The sequence below is a fragment of the Patagioenas fasciata genome, chromosome 5 (assembly GCF_037038585.1).
Source record: "Patagioenas fasciata isolate bPatFas1 chromosome 5, bPatFas1.hap1, whole genome shotgun sequence".
In the NCBI taxonomy this organism is placed as follows: Eukaryota; Metazoa; Chordata; class Aves; order Columbiformes; family Columbidae; genus Patagioenas; species Patagioenas fasciata.
The window spans coordinates 14356389-14370575 of NC_092524.1; the positions used below are offsets into that span (position 1 = coordinate 14356389).

Sequence of the window (14187 nt, forward strand, 5' to 3'; positions counted from 1 at the left end):
AGGGGAAAAACACTGAAGGAAAAGATGGCTAAATGTAACTAGTTTGGAATAACATTGGTTAAAACATTATTAATTAAAAAAAAAAAAATGGGGGTGAGAGGGAAGAGTCTGAAGGTAGTGAGACAGAAAAAAAAAAGAAAAAGAATAATGAATACTCTACCCAATTAAAAAAAAAAAATCTTACTCTATATACTTCCCACTTTCATTTTATTTTTCCAACAAAGAGATGCATACAAACATACAATAAAAGCTCCCCAAAGCTTAGTTAAAAACACAAAAATATTGTTCCTTAGACAGTTCCCCAGATACCTTTCTGTCCCTTACTCCTCTTATTGCAGATCTTTACAAAAGTCCAGAACCGTACTGGCTTTGCTACAATGTCCTTATAGCCTGAAAGCTTAACTTGTTATCAAAATGTTTGGCTATGTTAAAGCACCATATTTTCTCTATAAATTGTGTTTCCTCTATAAAAATATCCTGGTTTAAAGTGCAGAAATCTGACAGCCAAACTTTCCCAGTTTTAATATATTCCCTAGCACAGTTGAGAAAAAGTTAAACTGCAGGAGAAATGCATGTCAAGAACGTAACAACACACAAAAATGAACCTAAAACAAGCCCAAGTTTTACAAGAGTGTAACAACATTTATTTTCAAGACGTTTAGCTTTTTTCTATAGACTCATTTGAGTGACCCGTTATTTAGCATTCTTCATCTTCTACCCATTAAAATTTCACCTATGAATACTTCTCACAACTGTCAGCACACTCAGCGTACTAGAAAAGCTATTGATAAAAGCTCATCTAAAAGGACAATATAGAGACAGATACTCTGGGTTTACCTCCGAGAACAGAAACAGCTCCTGGGAAAAGTCAAGGCACAAGATTTAAAGATGACAGAATAAAGCCTTCAATTATCATTCAGGCGATCATCTAAGTAAGCTAATTTATTAGTGTGCAAGTAAACATTTGGCTCTTCAAGGTTTTCCTCCACTTCCCATGCAATTTTTGCCTCCTGTCTTGACATATATTTGCTAACACTCACTATTTATAAGTAATTTGGTAGAAAACCCATCACAATGGATGACGTACATTCTGGCAAAGCATCATATGCAAGGAGGACTCACAAGGAGGGGAGGGCGGTGGGATCTCAAAAGTGTCATTTGAAATTCAGCACCTTGGTTACAAGCAAAATATGAGGCTTCAAACTGTCAACTTTGACTTTTACTTAGAGATGAGCACTTCAGCAATCATTTTAGAAGAGCAAGGGTAACACCCATAGCTACAGAATTAACAGGAAAAAATGCTATAGAACATCCTATTCCTTTACATAGTAACATTTTCCTATGTGTTTCCTTCCATATGTAGACTCAGTCAATACTGTTCCGACTTACTGATATCTTTTCCACCTTTACAATAATAGATTCTCAGCTTTCTTGTCCTGGAGGGCTACTCGATGCTGGCCACAAACCAAACCACTGTTTACACAGTCCTACATTTCTTCTGCGTGGCTGCCAAATACAGTATCTCCACTACTTTTTCAGCTGATTACAGCTCAGATAACTGAATAGAACTTATGAGGCACACATAATGAGAGTTAATTATATTCACATGATGCAACTGCATTTATGGTTGCACAAAATCTCAGCTACTGTACCAATTACATGGACCTAGCACACCCTTGCATACAAAGCAACAAGAACACTACAATTATATTAAAAGAGGTAAGTCAGGACAAACATGCCCACCAGTACTACTGTAAGGCATGCTAATCTAAACCATGGCAAGACTGTTCACCTAAGTCTTCTACATAAAGTAAATGCATGTATACAAAATCAATATACTGTCTTTCTACAAAGTTTTACTCTAGGATCTAATTACAAAAGGTACACACATGGCTTACTTTATTCTTCGGGAATAAACAGTAATAACTGTTATCATACTTCAAGTAGTTTAGCTCCATAAATTTGATCTTTTTAAATATTGACAGAAGTCCAACCGTAGTAAAATTCAAATTTGTGAACACACAATCTACCGTCTAATTTCATTATTTAGCTTAAAAACAAAAGGCCTAGACAAATGCCTCAAAATGGATCACAAGTTTGAACATTAACTGCTAAAGAAATTTCATTTTCTGAAAAGGTTCGCTCAGGATCACCAGCTGAATCATCACCAAATGAAGTTTATATTCATAAACCAATCCAGACATCATCTGATATATTTCAAGATTCCTCCCCCCAATAATAATAATTAAACAGGCCAGTAGACGTAACTGCCACATCTACAAATCTGTGCATGTATCTAGTGTATATACAGTACTGACACCTTATTTTGTGCCAAGTAAAATGTGGAGATGGTGGAGAGGGGAAGTACCACAAAACAAAAACAATGTGCTAAGTAGAAGGAAAAAAATCTTTTCTTTTAGCAACTTAATTACTTTCCCATTTGTTAAATATATATGCTGTTAATAATTGTTCTGGTTTTGTTCTATTACTTTAAGTGCAGAAATTACAAGCCAGACACATATTTAAGGAATATAAGCAAAGATATTTAACTCCAGTCAAATGGATATTTTCTCCAGGTTAAAGAAAACTGTTCTCCCTTTCGTTCTCCTTTAAAAACCCTGGAACATCACACATAGAGGATTTTACAAAAGTATGATGCCTTTGGTGGAATACTCTCCACACCAAACAATGTGTCTGCAATAGAACAGCAGCACATGACGTATTCAGAAGGACTGCAAGTAAGAGCATGTACACCGTGGCCACATTAAAGCCAGGACTAAATCCTGGGAACGTTAAACCACAAAGTAGACATGCTCTAGTTATATCCTGTAATGCAATATTGTTTGTTTTGATAACTACTGCAATTTTTCCACACCAAGTGATACAGCAATCACAGAAGCAAAGTGGGAATTAATGTTGACTCATTTATAGACCGGTATATAGTTGAATAAATTAACAATTTCTTAGAAAAGCTCACATCCAAATAGTATACGTTTAAGAACAGTCACATTCTGTACACACCTCTCCACTAGTCCTTTCCCTCTTCTCTTACGAATTACAAAAATGTCTTATGCAGCACATAATCACACCGTTCACTGTTCTAATAGTTAAAAAATGTAAAAAGCATGTGCAATTTAAAATGTTTCAGATAACTGTTTTTCTAAATAAGATAGTGTTAAATTAGAAAATTATTATGAAAGTACTATAAAGTACTATCTATTCAATAATCAATCACCTTAGCTGAAGATACTCTTTTCCAAAGCCATTCTGAAGGCACTAGAAGTTAAACAGTAGTACTTGAAACGTGCGATTTACATTACACATATGAACAAAAGCCATCATTGTCTTGTCCAAATAAGGCTGACTGCAAATACTTTACAACAGACTCTTTATTGTACTATCCAAAAGCTTTACCAATTTGAAGTAACAATGAAGTTTTAATAGAACTTCTCTGGAACCTACTGTTGATTTGTTGGATAAGTCTCCACTGGAAATATTTACTACTAGCAGCATCTTTGTAAAACCTTACCATGCAAAACGTGACTTCTGATGAGACATTCCATGTCTTATTTTCCACAAATCCAGTGTGGTTTTTTCCTCATGTGTATGGATCTAAGTTTTGCCGTTCTATGCTAATGCAAATGTAAAGTTCTGTCATTTCTACACATGCATGTGTGGGAAGAGGGAGTGTACGTTTGTTTTTAAATACAGCTAGCACAACTTGTTGTACTTCTCAGACTCTAGATTTAGAACAGAAAGGTTTTTGAAAAGTGTTTTGTTGGCAGTATGAGTTCCAAGTCATGTATATATCTGCAGGCAAGTACATCTGTTGCATAGCTGTATCTCTTTGGACTTCCACCAGCTTCCCCTGCAGTTTAACACAAATTTATAGCAGAATTTACAGAGGGAAACAGAGATTCCTTGAGTAATCCAAGCCAAGCCTCAATTAAGACTTTCAAAACAATAATTACTTGGTGCCGATTATGACAGTACTTCTTATACAAACACACTTTCAGAATCCAAGAAGGGCTAGCCAAAGACTGCAAATACTTAGCCTTTATTCATTTTTATTCAACAGTCTCTCTAAAAGCACGTATAAACCCAAAGCTCCAGCAGCTTTCTACATTTTTTATTATTGCCCCAAACACCGTCAAAAGAATAGAGCTTTAGTTTGGAACTAGTTATTTTTGCATTTCTACACAAAAACAAGCTAAAAAGGCTTAAAAATAGAAATAGGCTAAATGTTTTTAATCACCATCTTAGTGTCAACAAACTCTTTAGAATGACAAAACACGGTTCCTTAAGGATAAACAATACAAATTACCAGCACATGCACTTTCTCATTGCAGAAATGTCACAGCCTCAAAACAAAGTTGTTAGAAGACACAGGCGCACTGCAGAATCCAGTTTAAAAAAATCTGTTAAGGTTATCTTTCCTTTAGCATATATTCAGTTTGCTATTTCTTCTTTCAAAGCACATGCATTACAACAAAGATTTCACATATCTGGGGTGTTTTTTAAGCCAATAAAGTAGATATTCTTAACAAAAAAAAAAAAAAATCTAAAAAAGCAATGAAGTAATCTGATTATTGGCAAGCAAAAACTGGCAAATCATATACAAAAGCACATAAACGTCAGGAAAAATATACAGCACAATAAAAAAAAATTCCCAACAGAAAACTCTATTGGCAGATGAATTAATGTTTTTCGTAATATCTGTCAAATCTAACTGAACAACATTATTATAAATAAGCATCCACAATATTTAACTGATGTACAAACATCATTGATGCCACCATACTCCTCCACATGAAGTATTCAGAAGGCTTCAACCATCCTTGGAGGAATCATGCAGAGGTGCAGCAGAGCTGAATGACAACAGCACAGTTGTCTGCTTTCCTGACACAGAGCATGTCACTGACTTTTAAAGGCAAAATTTCAGTACCATTTTGATTTATGAATTGGAGCATTCTACAATGTTAACAAGACAACAAAAAATGCCAAGTGACTGAAGTAAATAAATCTAGATGTATTTCCATAATTTAAGTTTTTATGTACAGAGACCTGATATCACCTTTGTGGCTAATAATGCATGGACTGGTAATTAAAGAAGTAAGTTGGTTTGGGTTTTTTTGTTTTGTTTTGTTTTCTTGGCTTTTTTGTGTTTTGTTTCGGTTTCAATGCAAATTTGGAGGAGCAAAAATTACATTCAAGCAATTTTGCCAAATTTTGCTGCAGATAGAATTTTTGTGTCAAGTTTCCAAATTCTCAATGTTTTTTTTCTAGTACTTGCTAACGTCTTCATCCTCAATTTGGCCCACCAATCTGAGAGCACAAGCACTGGTTCACAAGTCTTAAATTGTCACATTTAAAACAAACAAACAAATTAAATCCTACCACAATTATGTTTTCCATTCAGTGACACAGGAAAGCAAATGAAGATTAGAGCTGGCATAATAAACCAGACCTGCCAGAACAATTTATCTGGCTTATGTGCTGTTCCTTATGGCCATATTTCTGAAGAATGCTCAAAACCAGACATATTTCAATTTGGATAAACTTCCGGCATTCTGCTCATGCAACTCTCTTTTTTGAGTAGAGCCCCCTTATCGCACGACAGGTTTGAGAATCACAATAAGCAAGTGAAGTGCTTGCATGTCTCCTCTCACCTGAGAAGAGCACAGGCTGGAGGACATCTCTGGGTTCTCAAGAAGGACACTCACAGGTTACAGGCACACGATGAACCAGCCACCTGCAGATGTCCTTATGCACAAGGAGGAGGCAACACACATAGATCTTCCAGGGCTTACTGAACCTAACTATGGCTCATCCCACTACAAAGGGTGGGCACCTCTGAATTCAACAGCAAGTCAAACTTCATATGCACTTTTTTTCTCCCATTTACAATATTACTGATCTTCAGTGATAAAATGCAAACATGTTAGCATGACAATATCTTGCATTATTTAAAGTATTTTATGTTGATGCATTTATAGCACCTTTCCTCTAGTTTTATTAGTCTGGTATTTCACATAAACAAAACACAGTTCTTACGATCACAGCCTTCTACACTGAACCACATTAGTTTAAGTTACAGGTCCTAAACGGAAAACAGTTCTAGCATTATCTTTTCTTCAATGTCCAGTTTAATTCCTTGTAATCAAGACTAGGAAGATCATTTAAATAAACTTCACCAGACACAAAGTTCTGAATCTAAAATAATTCTACCTCGAATTCTCAGGCTTTATGTAATTACAAAAATCATTCAACAACTCCATATTAACTACGAAAACAAAGATCTCAAAATGTTCTTTCTTAATAATGAAACTAAGGAGTTTAGGAAAAAGGCGCATGATTTCAGTTCTGTTTTTCAAGATGAATTCACCCAAAGTGAGACACTTAAAAGCACATTTATCCCTTACTAGTTGCAAAGTTGGCACCAAAAATGCCCTCTCATGGCACAGCAGAACCCTGCAGAGCCTGCCCTCAGTTCTTGCAACTTAAATTTTAAAACAAGCACATATTACTCAGGACTTATTTTGAAACTGAGATAGAAAAGCATGTAATTGGGTAAACTAAAGCTGCAAACATTGTTCAGAGTTTGAATGAATGCCTGAACTCAGCTTCTCAACGTGGTTCTTTCATTTTCCTTTTTTTGAGCTTTAGTTGTAAGCAGTGAGAACTCGGCTCCCTCCCATATATCTAAGCATAACCAAATTCCTGGGGAAAGCTGTTTCGGGAACAGAGCACTACCACTCTGGCAGATTCCTGGAAGGAGAATCTTCGTGCTGTTTGAAATCTTTTATTCAAGAAGTATGTGTATAAAAACAACTTCACTGGGAGAGCATCCACGCACTTGCACATCTACAACAGGCGACAACTTCCAAGGCTGCCTCACTCTCAAGCCCACAGACTACTAATTCTTGGAGGTACCAATGAATTTAGGAGGAACAATCAACAGACAACTACCCAGCAGATTTGTTTTCCCATGAAGCAAAGCTAGCACTCTACACATTTTTCTGTTAAGAAACGTGACTGTGACGGCTTTAATTCCTTTATTTGAAAGTGGCATCTTTCACATAGGTTTTATTCTTGCTGTTTTTTAACTCTTAATCTGCCAAAATGACACTGACATAGTGATCAATGTGCAAGCAAACCAAAAAACACTACGAAAAGCCTTTCAGCTCAAGCCAAACCTCACCAGACACTGAACACCTAATGCCCAGTGAAGAGGGGAAAGACTCTCCCATCTTGCCTCGAGTATGCAGCAGAGTTAAGAGCACATTCTTTAACAGATCTCTCTCGGTGGCATTTTCCCACCCAGTGGCATTTTCCCACCCGGTGGCAATCCAGGCTGCTCGGCAGCCTGCCAGACTATTCATGAGGATTGTCACTACCAGCTTGTTTCCCTCCTCCTGTGCAAACAGTCTGCTGTCAAAGGTGTTACTCTGCTGCTTCAAAACACCGCTCAAGTAGGCAACAATTGTTTGTAAGCACCGGAATACCATATTTCAGCCGCCAGTTCATCTGCAACAGCCCAGAACACGGTCATAGTTCACTAATCCCTGCTCATGACAAGCTCTTGGCCTGAGCTGGTGGTGGCAGAACACAGAGCAACTCAGCGGAACAGAGCACCAAGGAGGCAAGTTTGAAAGTGTTAACTCTGAGAAGAAAGAGGAAAATAAAATACAATAGATATATATATACACATATATATTGGGTCAAAAAGGAAGTTATTCAACCAGTGTTTTTACCTTAAAACAAACAAACAAAAAAGTCCAATAACAATACCCTCATGACCTATTAGAAACCCTCAATCAAGCCCAGAATTTCAGCTGGAATATGCAGACAACCTTAGAAAATAACTAAATGTTTTAATTATTTGAGTATCTGAGACTTTGCCTTTTCAGACAGAAAACATCCATGTTTGCTTTATGCAAAGGCATGTTCAAAGTTTTCAACTGAAGTTTCAAGTTATGAGATTTTTTTTAAAATTCTTGTTAGAAAACCAACAGAGTTATCACTTAATCAATATGTCATTTCATCACTAAGAATACACATGTAAACTTCAAAAAAAATCCTTTTTTGACCAGTGTCACTCAGGTTTTCCTCAAAACTTGGTTTGTATGTAGCAGAGATGCAAGTCTTCCTGTGAAGTCAGATGCACGCACTGGGGCCTTGCTCTATCTTGTATTTTTGTAGCAGTCTGGGCACACCAAATGACTGAATACTTTACTCGATGGTCATGGAGAAGCAGATTCCTTGGGACAAAGCCCTGTTAGCCACGCTGCAAAGCCACTCAGTTCAGAAACCACACAGGATTATGGCAAGAGAGTTTTATCAACCCAGCGTGACAACATGGGAAAAATCAATGGCATGTGAGATATTTTTGATTGTTTCATTCATGCAGCGTTTCCAGTAAAGATTCTCAAAGAGAAGAGAATCAAGAGTCATTAAGCTGCATTCTTCAAGGTGCTACAGTCCAGCAGCCCTTTTCTTTCCAAGTACAACCAAGTTTTTCAACCCTTTCAAAACCAATAAATCAGTATTTCCCTCCAGACTTATCCTAGCTTCTGTCTATTTTATACATCTTGGCCTTGCTACCTAAAAGGAAAAGTTTTAACTACCAAACACTGAGTAAAGCCAAGCCATAGGAAGACCTACAAAACCAGCTATGTTGTCAAGATCCCAACATATCAAAGCTGCAGTCTTTCATTTAGTTGTATACAGTTCTCCTCCATTGCTTGCAAAATATAAGAAAAACATGCATGTGTGTACACACCCATATAAAAGGAGCAGTATGGGTTGGGAAGAAGAGAAAAAGAAATCACTGAGTTTCCTTATTACCTGAGAGTAGCTATTAAGTCACACCTAAGACTGGAACAGAGAAGTCTCCCATCAGTAATACGCAGCCTTGCGCAGCTTCCTCTTCAACCAGCCTTCCTCAGGCATACCCCCAACAAAAATTCCTCTCTCCATCAGTCAGCCCAGATCACTAACCTGCGCTGCCCCAGGACGTCTGCAGCTCTCTTAACCTCTCTGTCTTCCAATCCTGGAAGGAAATTCTCAGTCTCTGTACCCACCCATCTTGATTCAGCAGCAGCCCACCCATTCAGGCAGACAGCACCATTTCCCAGCCCTTACAGGAAATAACTCCTCACACTTCTTGTGCAGTTCAAAGTTAAGAAGGTCTGTCATTTACAATTTCACTGCAGTCTATGCATGTTTTAACAAACACTATTGATTACGCACGTCACAAGTATCTCAGTTTTCTTGAAACTAGGAGCACTTTCCCATCAGTTACAGTATCTACACCATCTAGTACCAGTTGTGTACACAGGGCAAGTATTCAGCCGTCTATTGTAGGTCCCTTAGCTGTTTGCAGCTACTCTGAGCAATTAAGACAACATACTATACAGAATACTTTTAAAAGGCAGCTGTGACGCTTAAGATAAGCTTATTTAGCAGGCAACCTAAGGAGAAGCCTATACTTACAGAAAACAAAAAAATCCACATTATTATTAAGTGCATACTAAGCAGTAGCCTATTTGAGTTGACTGATCTGCCTTTGTTTCAAGCACTCAAACTGTTGCTTTCTAAAATAGAGCATCTCTAAACCCTGTTTTTATTATAGTCTCATTACAGTGTATTTCCAGAGAATCATTACCCAACTATAAACCTGTTTTTCATGCCCTGTAGAAACTGTTTTCAACACCAGGGGGGAGGGAGGGAAGGTATCAACCTAAGAGCTACAGAGCTTTAAAGGACATTCCTCTCCTGTCCTAGTTCAGATTAAGAAAAAACACCTTCCTCTAATTGTTAGACCTTGTCAACAGACAAGAAAGTAGCCATCCTGATGATTAGCCACCTTAAAAAAAATGTAAAAGCTTCACTGTAAGAATTATCCTACTCTATCTGAATATCAAGTTAGGGCAGAGTCCTCATCCAATCAATGGTAAAGATCCATGCTCTAGAAATGAAGGGAAACTAAAAGAACAATATCTACAAGATGTAAGTTTACTGCAAATCTCTGACTGACCTTTTAACAGCTGAAACAGCATAAATTCCAGGAAAGACGTAGACAGAACTGCTCCTACCATTTTCTAAAGCTTTTGAAAGAGATACGGCTTCTTTTTTTCCTAGCACCAAGAAAAACACCAATCCAGATATATTTCCTCAAAGCCATTTGTCACAATAAGTAGTGTATTTATAATGTTGTCTCATGAAGAAGGCAAGTGCTCACCTCTCCGAAGATTTATTTGTCCAGCATGAGATACAAAACCAGCTTCCACCAGCCTTTGACCTGCTTGAGCTTCAAGAATACTTTTTGCAGGGGGAGGGGAGAAGCTATTAGCTACATCATTATAAATGTATTTTAACATAAATGCATTTTGACACAAACTGATTAACTAGAGGGAATAATTTCACTGTCCAAATCTTCCAAAACTAGAGATCTGTATCTTTCTTAAAGAATGGAAGCCATCATAAAACAATTGCTATCTTAGATGGAATTACACAAAGAAAATTTTTACAGAGTAATATATATATTTTTTTTACATATAGCATTTAAAATTCCAAGGGTTTGTGTTTGGTTGTGTCCTAGTAGCAGAAGAAATGTAACGGCTTGCTTTTAAGATCTTGATGCAAGACCGTATCAGGAGCTTTTCAAAAATGTATGCATACATGATTATTTCAACACAACAATGCCTCACAACTCTTTTCTATCGTGTTGAAAACTCCACAGTTTAACATAATCCTTGTTAATTTAACTTGCCCATAACACATGATGATAGAGTAATTCTTGCACCTCTAAACTGCTTGCAAAAGTTTGTTTAATCCTTTAGCTTCTGGGCAGGCTGAGAGAAAACATTTCCTTCTCTTATTCAGCTAATTAACAGCTCTGTCAGAAGCTGAGCAAAACTACCAGGAACGCACTTAAGCTCCTTTTTCCTTTTGTAATTTATAAGCCATTAGCAATGGAAAAACTAATTTACATGGTTCTAGATTAAAACCAGTTCGAAAACCTAAAATGAAATTAAAAAAAAAAAAAATTATCACATACTAATAAGAGACATTTTATCTTAGCTCACTTCAGAAGTGAAAAGCAAGTGAGACCCACATATTTACTGCCACACTTTAAGTCACTTTATGACCTCTACTTCAGATCACCAAACGTTCATTTCTGGGAACACTGGTGTGCCATGAAAGGATTTCTTATAGCAAATTCAGAAAAATCTAAAACATTACACAAACAACTACAAGTAAGTAAAACTAGTTCAACTGTTAAGCAGAGTATGTTTCATAGATAGAAGTAATTTTGTTTATGAAGACAGGAGTTCCAACTAACGCTAATTTCTACTGACTACTTCCCTGCAAAAAGCCATTTCTTTGATTATTAGACAGAAATTGTTTATGTCTACCCCACATATAGTTAAAAGCTTCCAGGAAGGTGAGTTTTTTTCCTTGCAATTATCCAATCCCATATGGCGGGTTCAGATGTTTCCTAAACATTTTTCATAGCTCTTGAACCAGAGCTCAACGTAAAGAAAGCAACAACACAAGTGAGAAACAAGCACACTGCCTTCAAACCAGCTGAAAACTTTGGGGCTCTCCTAACACTACTGCTCACTCTGAATATTCACGTGGGCACTCCTCATAGACCACAGCACTCTGAATTCACACCTTCTTCAGATTTCTACTCACCCCCCTGGTAGACAAGTTTTACATTGCAGTTTAGCATTTTCACTACAAACTTTGGTAGACAAAATAAATGGAATGTCAAGTTAATTGACATGGAAGCTGCTGAGTTGAATAAAACACAAAAATGAATAATACAGTAGAATCTGAAATATATTTGCAGAGGTCAACAATGTCTCAGATTTCTGTACTACTGCAGAACCAACAAAGCTTGCGACAAAATACTTAAGAACTTTGTTAAATCGATTGAACACATAACCAGTCTCAATTTATATTTTCATCTACATGCTTTACAAACGTTGAAATTCACCAAGAGCAGCATTCTCAGCATGTTTCTTTAACTCAGTTTCACTCAAAACCATTACAAAGAACCCATAGCAGGTACAAAAAATGTTTGTTATCATTAATGGAATTCCTGAAAGTTAAATTGAAAGGAAAAAAAGTTAATTTATTGTTAGCATTCTGGATAAAACAAAAACTGTTGATGCTGCACTTTGTTCTTAGGCTGACTCCACCTGCATTATCTCATTTGGATTATCACAGTTTATTCACCCCATTTATAGAATTTCTTATCGGGCTTCTAATCATAGAAATCTCAAAAATGTATCAGAAATAAACCATCTGAAATTTTCTTTCTAAAGGAAACAAAAATAAAATTCATTAACAGGTTGTTATCTATAAAAAATCACTTTTTTTCTATTCCACAAAAAAAGAAATGTAACAGGCCTGTTTACAACGTACCTCATCATAGAAATAGCTGTATGACAGCCTGAACATAAATTCACATGTCTTCTCATCTCCCTACACAAACAAAACTCTCTTCTATACACCTATAATTCAAAAATTCTTGTAGCTTTACTATTCACATTACTTAAAAACACAACCTGCAGCTACTTCTTTCTAAGATTTCAGGCAACACTTCACCTGACTTCTACAAACCACAGTTTACTTGAGCTTCTGCTGTCTGCCTACCACACTGATATAGGCACAGCATGCTGGTGATCAGAGACACCTCTTAATTTGTCAGCTGTAGTTCCCCTATTAGATCCATCGAGGAAAATGAGCTGTAAAAAACTGAACTCCTGTAGCTCCGTTCTCTCTGACTGCTATTTTTCTGGTGAGGGAGGAGAAAAGTCACATTATCCATACACAGAAGTTTCAATTTTCCTCCTTCCTTCTCTCTTTAGTCCATCTTATTTATCATTACCATCTGTTTGCAACTAGTTTAAACTAATGTGTTGTGGTTTAACCCCAGCCAGCAACTAAGCACCATGCAGCTGTTCACTCACCTCCCCACAGTGGGATAAGGGAGAGAATCAGAAGGATAAAAGTGAGAAAACCTATGGGTTGAGATAAAGGCAGTTTAAAAGGTAAAACAAAAGCCGTGCATGCAAGCAAAGCAAATCAAGGAATTCATTCACTACTTCCCATCGGCAGGCACATGTTCAGTCCTCTCCAGGAAAGCCGGGCTCCATCACACGTAATGGTTACTCAGGAAGATGAAATGCCATTACTCTGAACATGTCCCCCACTTCACCTTCTACCCCCAAAATATATACCAAGCATGACACCATATGGTGTGGAATATCCCTTTGGCCACTTTGGGTCAGCTGTCCCAGCTGTGCCCCCTCCCAGCTTCTTGTGCACCTGGCACAGTGTGAGAAGCTGAAAAGTCCTTGACTACATAGCAACAAGTGTTGGTCTCTTCTCCCAAGTAAGAAATGACAGGACAAAAGGAAATAGCCTCAAATTGCTCCAGGGGAGGTTTAGATTGTATACTGGGAAAAACATCATGGAAGGGGTTGTCAGGCACTGGAACAGGCTGCTCAGGGAAGCAGTTGAGTCACCATCCCTGGTGGTGTTCAAAAGACATATAGATGTGATGCTTCAGGACATGGTTTGGTGGTGGGCTTGGCAGTGCAAGGTTAACGGTTGGATTCAATGGCCTTAAGAGTCTTTTCCAACCTAAACGACTCTACAATTCCTTACTGTAGTCAGTATACAGGAGTGAATGTTTCCTTGAAGAGCAGAATTCCATCAAGTATAAGGGGTATTTAAATCTCATACAAAACTTGAAAATATTTCTACCGAAATTCGCTGGATCACCTGGAAAAATCAGTAATATGGTTGCAGCATTTCAAATTGCTCAGTAAGGGAGAGGGCAACTACCAGAGTTTAAAAATCCATACCATTTGTAAATCTCTAAGCAAGGACTACTCTGCATCAATATGACAAATATAGCAAATAGCAGGGAGTATGTTTCAATGCCTTAATTATATATTTCCATATCTTGTGTTTAACGTAGACACTGGATGTTCTGGGTTAGTAATGTTGACTTCAGAAATAACTGCAATTTGTTTCTACCCATGTTGGATTTTAATCTTTCAACTGCAATAAAAATGCAAAAGCAAAACCTGAATGTCATGCCCAACAAGCACATACTGATTGCCCAGCAGTCACATGCCACACACGGAAATATACTGAAAGTCA

At 37.2% G+C, this 14187-nt stretch overlaps 1 protein-coding gene across 6 annotated transcripts in view; it reads right to left on the bottom strand.

The window, feature by feature from the left end:
• Positions 1–14187, bottom strand: part of PLEKHA7 (pleckstrin homology domain containing A7) — a 156488-nt gene that overhangs the window by 131661 nt on the left and 10640 nt on the right. The gene's annotated exons all lie outside the window — the stretch shown is intronic.